Source organism: Perna viridis, chromosome 3, assembly GCF_037379345.1.
Source record: "Perna viridis isolate PV_CMFRI_1.1 ecotype Kerala chromosome 3, ASM3737934v1, whole genome shotgun sequence".
In the NCBI taxonomy this organism is placed as follows: Eukaryota; Metazoa; Mollusca; class Bivalvia; order Mytilida; family Mytilidae; genus Perna; species Perna viridis.
This window is the reverse complement of record NC_142447.1, coordinates 23,196,814-23,204,388: the sequence shown is the minus strand read 5'-3', so window position 1 is coordinate 23,204,388 and position 7,575 is coordinate 23,196,814. Positions and strand designations below refer to the sequence as shown.

The window sequence follows — 7,575 nt, the reverse complement described above, 5'->3', positions numbered from 1 at the left end:
AATTACTGCACATAATTAAGAATGAAGCTTCAAATTGAGGAGGAATTATGATATACAGTTACCCTAAACAGCCGGACGTAAATGTGAGAAAAAAAATCGTTAGGTATTCATGCAATAGTAAAGTCACGTACTTATTCCTGTAAATATTTGCTTTGTATCTTTACCTCTACGCATGGAATATCTTTAAGCAACAAATCATTTTGGTCTCCCGTTCCAAATAATAGTGTTTTTTAACATTATCGACAAAATTAAAAACGCACCTCTATAAAATTCGTTGTCACCAAGATTATGTTCTGCTGAAAACGGAATCCACTAAGATGAGGCAATTATAAAGCCATGTTTTACCGTTGCCTCCTCAACTACAAGTTAGTATTGCACTATTACATCTTAAAGATCACTGGATTTTCTTGTGTTGTGTTTAACAACGAATAGACATACAGACAGACAGACAGACAGACAGACAGACAGACAGATCCCTGCTGTGTATATTTTTTTCTTGGAAAATAGATAAAACTCAATAAGCACGAACATTTACAAATCATTGTTGATAATCTTGTAATAATTTTTATTAGAAATCAACAATTCCTTTATTTCGAAGTTTTAAAATATATAAATGAGAAAAAAAATCAAATCACACTTGTTTATGGAAAATTAATGTGGAAACGTTTGAATTAAATGCATCTACATAGGTGTTAACGATTCTTCGAGCCTCCTGATATTTCATCACACGTTTCGTAATCTCCCAGTGTACTATCTGCCTCCAAGTGGGAGTTTGAAACTTACCGCTTTCGGAATTTTCGGTATTCATCAATTACGATGATGGGGAGAAAAAGGGAAGCCATGAAGCTCAGGAATGACACTCTTCAATTTAGGATCAAAATAACAGTTTTTTGAGGGATCCAAAACTAATGTTGAAGTGTATGAAAATACATTGTCACAAATTGTAGTATAGTTTTATGATCAAAAGAACTCACTTTAATATGTCATGAAAATGACGTTTCGTTAAAACAAAACACAATATCTACATGTAAAAAATTGCATAAAAATATTCGAAAAGACGGCAAAACCTGTTGACAACAATTAGCACGACAGGACCGCTTGGTACCAATGCTAGATTAGAACTATCATGACAAATACTTAAACTACAAGTAGACTATTGATCACAGCTATGACACATACCCATTGAAAATTTACATGTACATTCATGCACTTCATGAACCGTGCATCCCAGCAAAGTAATTAATCTGGTAACTACGTGTCAGTGTTTAAAATTTTTCGGCGTATGTTCAGAAATGTGAAACTGAATACGAACGAGATGTTGGAAATTTCACAATATATACAAGAAACTCGATCCACAGGATTTTATACGCACAAAAATATGTAAGATTTAACATATATTTTGCATATAGACTTTGCAAATTCAAATAAACGTAGGGACATTTATGATATGTGTGCATTGTACATATTTTTTTCCGGATAGAGAAGGCAGTCTTGAATAAACATTGTTAGATATTTTTGACTGTTCTTTTCATTTCATATCATTAGACAAATACCCAAAGCCTTGATCCTTTTTACCAGGCAAACAAAAAAAAAAGAATTGATTTTCCGACATTCGAAATAAGGTCCAGAAGTCCTTTTCACAAAAAATCGTAAGTGTAAAATTAGTTGTAAGTTAAGTATTGTGACGTCACAACATTTACTCTTACGATTTCTTTTTTGTGAAAAGGGGTACAGGAGAGAGTTACAAGTTTTATTTTCGCTTAAGTTTGTTGGATCGCATTAGGGAATAAAAAGCGGTGTAACAGTTGTTACAAACAAATTTGTCGTTATACAGCTGGTTACTTATTTCTATACACTAAGGGAGCTGTCGTTAGATTTTTTGGGGGTAGGATAAAATTTTCTATCATGCTTTTTATTTTTTTGCAATTTCTTATTTAATATTAAAATATTAAAATGATAGTAACAAAAAATATTAGGACAATAAAAAATCTACCTTTTTTATTTCTTGAAAATTTCAATTATGCCCATTTATTTTAAATATAATCATACCCCCCTTTATTAAATCCAATAGACGATCCCTAATGCTTTTACTAGCTTATTTAAAGCCTCTCATTTTTGTACTACAGTCCACGCAAAAATAAATAACAAATCAAATTAGAAAACTAAGGAGATTTCTACGGATACTAAAACCAACTATGGATGCAAGTGATGCGGTTCAAAGTTGGTGCATTTACGAACAATGTACATGCATGCATGTTCTCAGCGGTGACTATATATTATATCAAAATCGACATCTGATCGAAGAATAGATTATTTCACACTTTATTTTATAAAAAATTACCATTTTTTGGCATTAAAACTCTTAAATTAATATATCTTCTCTACTTGATACAGTGGTTTATTCCTCGAATGCCAACATCCTTTGAGCTACCGACAATTTACCTGTAAAATTTTGTTGGCGTTCATGGAATAGGTGTCAGTGGTCATCACAACAAAGGTGCATGCTTATTAAAACATTAATACTAATTAACAGATAGGTAAATTACAGGTGACTTATTCCAGTTCATATTTCAGATAGTTATTCTAGTTGTTAAAATCTTATTTTTTTTTTTTTATAAGTTTTGTTTTTTTTTTTTTTTTTGCTGTTTCTACTCATGCATTTCTTCATAAAACCATACATGTACATGTATAGCACAATAGACTTTTGAATTACTTTTGTAGTCCAATAACTTTACGATATTTCAATCGATCATTCAAGTTATGTAGGAATACTAGTACTGGAATAGTTACTAAGTATGAAGTTTTTGTTCAGTTTAAGAACACAATGTAGAAAATCCGTTTTTGCTGTAAGTGGTTTAAGGACTATACTCTTATTACTATAAATTGATATCACATGAGACATAAAATGTAGAAGATAAATGTATTCATATTAATTAGTTAAAACGTTAGAATGATTAAGAATGAAATAAATCATTAATATAAAGTTCAGAGTTTGGAATAATGTTTATTGAATTTCTGAATTTCTTTAATATTTTGGTATATGATTTATACATTTATTTAAATAAAAGTAAAAAAAATGTTGAAATTTTATTATATTTTTACACATTTTAATAATTCAATTTTATTATATTCTTACATATATTTAAAAATCTACTGTTTTCCATATAAAAAAGGTATATTAATCTCAACAATTAAATACTTGTAAAACATTTTAATTGTTATAAAAACACCTATTGTTATAATATAAACATATTTTTGTTGGCATTCAAGGAATAGGTAACATATAAAATGTTGGTATTCGACACCGTTACTGTGTAATTGGACGGGTGGCCAGATGTTTAATCATATGATAAGTAGCTAGGTCACATGATACATTTACTGGTAAAGTTGGAAAAAGTCATTTTTGAAGCGATTTTAAACGTGATTATTTAAAGTTTTTTACGAAATGGACATAGATATCCAGTATCAAAGTCCTTTTTCCTGAAGAATGAATGTATAAATACACACTGGTTTCTGTTCTTTCTATTTTCTTTCCTGAGTGGCCTTCCAGAGGGGTTTGGTACCTTCGTTTCTCAATTCGAACCTTTTAAATTACAAACTTAATGCATAAAATTAAATATTTACAATATAACTTTCATTATTACCGAGTTTTTGTTCGAATTAATGATAATCTTTCCCATGACTACTATAGTAGGCCTCATCCTTTGTCAAAGGTTGGTAAATTATTTTAGACAAAACATTCATTTAAAGATATTTGTTATTGTGTTATCCGTTGATTATTTGTAAAGTCTTGAACAGCTTTGATTACATTTCACTAATACTGTTCTAAAGCGTTGCACCACTATGGTTTGTTGTAAGGTTAAAATGCTAGAAACGTAAACACCTTACATTTTCCAAAAATATCTAATTAATATTCCCAGAATGAATTATATGAAAAATAAGAAATAAAATGTCTTAAATTGAAAACTAATGTAAACGAAAAAGAAACCATGTGGTTCGGTGGTTTTTTTAAACATCAGGTGAATATTTAAAAGTTTTAAACATAAGGTATTCATATGACACATTTTCGCAAGTTAAAAGCCATAAAGTATTTTTAATGGACTAATTATGAATCGAATAATGTTTTTAATGCAACTGACCATATATGTTAATCCAGAACATTGGACAAGACGAGATTTCAAGCTATTTTTGGCAAATCTTTTGCACAAAAAAGTACAAAATTAACAATTTCCCACATATCGGGTCCATCATCCACTGGATCTATCAATGAACTAAACTGTCGTATTAAAAATATAATGTGCAGTTCATGTATTAGAGCGTACACTCTAAACAATATTTTCGGCCTATGGTATTTGATTTTGAAAAAGTTTATAACTGTGAAGTTTGTCTACTTCTAAGGTGTAAAATTGATGGTCTCAATATAGCATAATACAAAAGTATACTTGACTTTCTCATAATGATAATTCACAATTGTTAACATTATACACAACTTATTAAACTAAAGTCATCTTCCCATGCATTACAGTTACCACACTAGAAAAAATGACGCATCAAATCTCCAAGAAATGATCCATTCGCTTGCTAAGTATAATGCTTTATATATTTGTTGATACATTGTTCATTATTCACTCTAATGTACTGTTTTTTTAGGTTTTCTGAATTCTGTAAAAAAGAGAGATTTTGTGGTAATGATGTTTATCTCACTGACCTCTAGGAACCAGTGTGGCCCTGCAATATTGTTAATAGTTTACATATACAGTATTAGATGAAAGAATTTCTACGGGTATGACTTGACCTAGACCTGCATTTATTTTAGAAAAGCATGGCTACCAGTATACATACTGACCTTTGTGATATATGTGTGTGAGGCAAAACACAAATCTAACAAAGTAGTGAAATGGTGCCCAGAGTGCGAGGAGAAACTTTGTGAAGAATGTCACAGTCACCATTCCGCATCGAAGGTAACACAAAATCATACCGTTGTAGATATTGAATTTTTTAGAAATCTTCCCAGCTCAACATCAGACATCAGGAGTTATTGTGACCAGCATGACATAAAGTATACCAATCTTTGTCAACAACATGATCAACTGTGCTGTCCTGCATGTATCTCAGGGTCTGGACCACACAGTATACGTACAACCTTCGTTCTACAGGAAGTTATTAAAACAGCAAAAGCATCAATCTACTCCAGTCTATTGAGGAAAGTCTTATGCATCTCAAAACCAATCTTATAAAGATCGTCAATGATCACAGAATCAATCTACAAGAGTTAAATGACCAGCGGAAAAGTATAGAAAAAGAGGTAAGGTAGCTGAGAGAAAAAATCGTCAATCATCTTAATGATACTGAAAAAAAAAGAACTGTAGAAGTGTTGAAGTGTTGAACATGAAAGTTACCAATACACATCGAAACTTTAATCAGAAATAGCCGGGCTCGAACAAAAGTTATTGAAAACTGAAAAGTGTATAAGCGAGACCAGTGAAGTGAAAATGTATGGATCCGATCTACAGATATATATAGGTTCCAAAGCCATAAACACCGAAGTTACCAAGGAAACCGATAGCCTTCAGGAATCAGTGAGTAAAGGTCCCTTTAGACGACTTACGGTAAAATTTGAAGAGAACCAGAACGTCACTGAAATTATCTAAATTATATCTTCACTTGGGTCAGTTTCAGAGAATTGCACACCAATGCCATTCGTCCTTATTTCCGGAAAGGGAAAGCAGGTGCAGATTATGTCATCTACTTTACAGGTTAATATTGACGATATAAAGATCGACCAAATATCTCAGTTTTCAGCGTCAGTATCCGTGAATTGTATTTGTAGAAAGTGAACAAAATAACATTATACTACGGAAAGAAAATGGTGAGAGAGAGAGGTAAACCTACCAATCTCATTAAGTCCATGGGATGTGACGATTATAGATGACAATACTGTAGCTGTATCTACAAATGAAGGTGTGCAGATAATCAACATTAAAACCAACACCGTGGAGAAGTCAATAAACACCGGGATGTGTCATGGTCTGGATTATAAAAATGGGTCCCTGATTTGTTTTGTTCCCGGTAAAGGTGTCTTGTCAGTGACTCTCATCAGCAGCACCATCACCACTTTAGTACAGGATACGACAAACAGAGGATGGTTCTACTGTACTGTGTATCTATTCCAGTAGGTATAACAGTGGGTAACAGCTCCAACGTTTATTATAGTAATGTTGTCACCAGATGGGGAGAGATACAGAACGTTACTCACTCAGAACGATGGAATCAAGTATCCTTATGCCTTATATTTTGACAGAACAAAGAATCAGTTGTTGGTTGGGAACTACAATGGCCCTGCATTTCTATTTAACTGTTACTGTTAAAACATTGTCAAGTTATTTCAGAGGGAAACCTTATGTGAAACATTATAAATGCACACCTTTTATTATCTAATAGAAAAAAATATCTTTCTTTTGTAAGTATGGGATCTCTGTCTGTAAAGCAAATACATGTAGTAAACTTTACAATTTTTCAAATGATTGAAAATGGAAATTAGGGAGGATAATTTAATGACATAGAAATGTTGATTGCTTGATTGTTGAGGATTAGCGTCCGAGCAGCAATATTTCAGCTATATTCAGACGATGAACATGAAATGGATGATAAAATGAACATGAAATGATGATGAAATGAAAAATGGAATGGGACACAAGGATAATATAGGGTCGACAAATTTTGAATGCCACTAGAAAAAGGGGAGCGATGGGTAGGGTCGGGCAATTTAGCCCCCTGTGACAGCGCGCAAAGGTTCCTACTCCTATCGAATACCACTGCAGGGTTCTTTAACGTGCGAGGAACGAGGCATCTTTCCCAACACGGTGCACCACTACGGTTTGCGGTCAGGTATTCCATATTATAGCCTGACAACCCCGGCATGTAACACGCCAGGGGTACATATATCACATATATCACAAAGGTCAGTTAGTATGCTGGTAGCCATGCTTTCCTAAATAAATGCAGGTCTAAGTTAGAAAACACTGTTGTCGTTTTCTAAAAGGTTCAGTGCTTATATCGCATTTAAAATTCAATACGTTATGATGTTGCTTCCTCAAGTAGTACCCGTAGAAATATATATCACCTAATACATTATATGTAAATTATTAACACTATCGCAGTGCGACACTGGCTCCTAGAAGTCAGTGAAATAAATATCTTTAATTACCACAAAATCTGTCTTTTTTTTTTGTAGAATTCAAGAAAAGTTAAAAAGCAGTAAATTAGAGTGAATAATGAACAATGTATATATAACATCATACTATGCTAGGATAGGATCATTTCTTGCACATTTGATGTGTCCTACTTCTTACAATTAGACTTCGGGAACAGGGTTATATTGCTACAAGATTGAAGTCATCACTACAGACGTTTTATGGTCGTCATCATGAACTCGTGGATCGTTACGATGTATCCGTCTACACCACGAAAACTGATTTGTTCAACGTGTCATAGTTTTCCTTTCCTCTTTCTTCTATCCTAAACTTGACTGACTTTATTAGCAATTCGGCGGGAGTTTCTAGAAAAGCAATGGAC

At 32.6% G+C, this 7,575-nt stretch overlaps 1 pseudogene; it reads left to right on the top strand.

Moving 5' to 3' along the window:
• The first annotated feature begins 4,822 nt into the window (after positions 1-4,822).
• LOC148621495 (uncharacterized) lies at positions 4,823-6,368 on the top strand (annotated as a pseudogene).
• Positions 6,369-7,575: the final 1,207 nt, after the last annotated feature.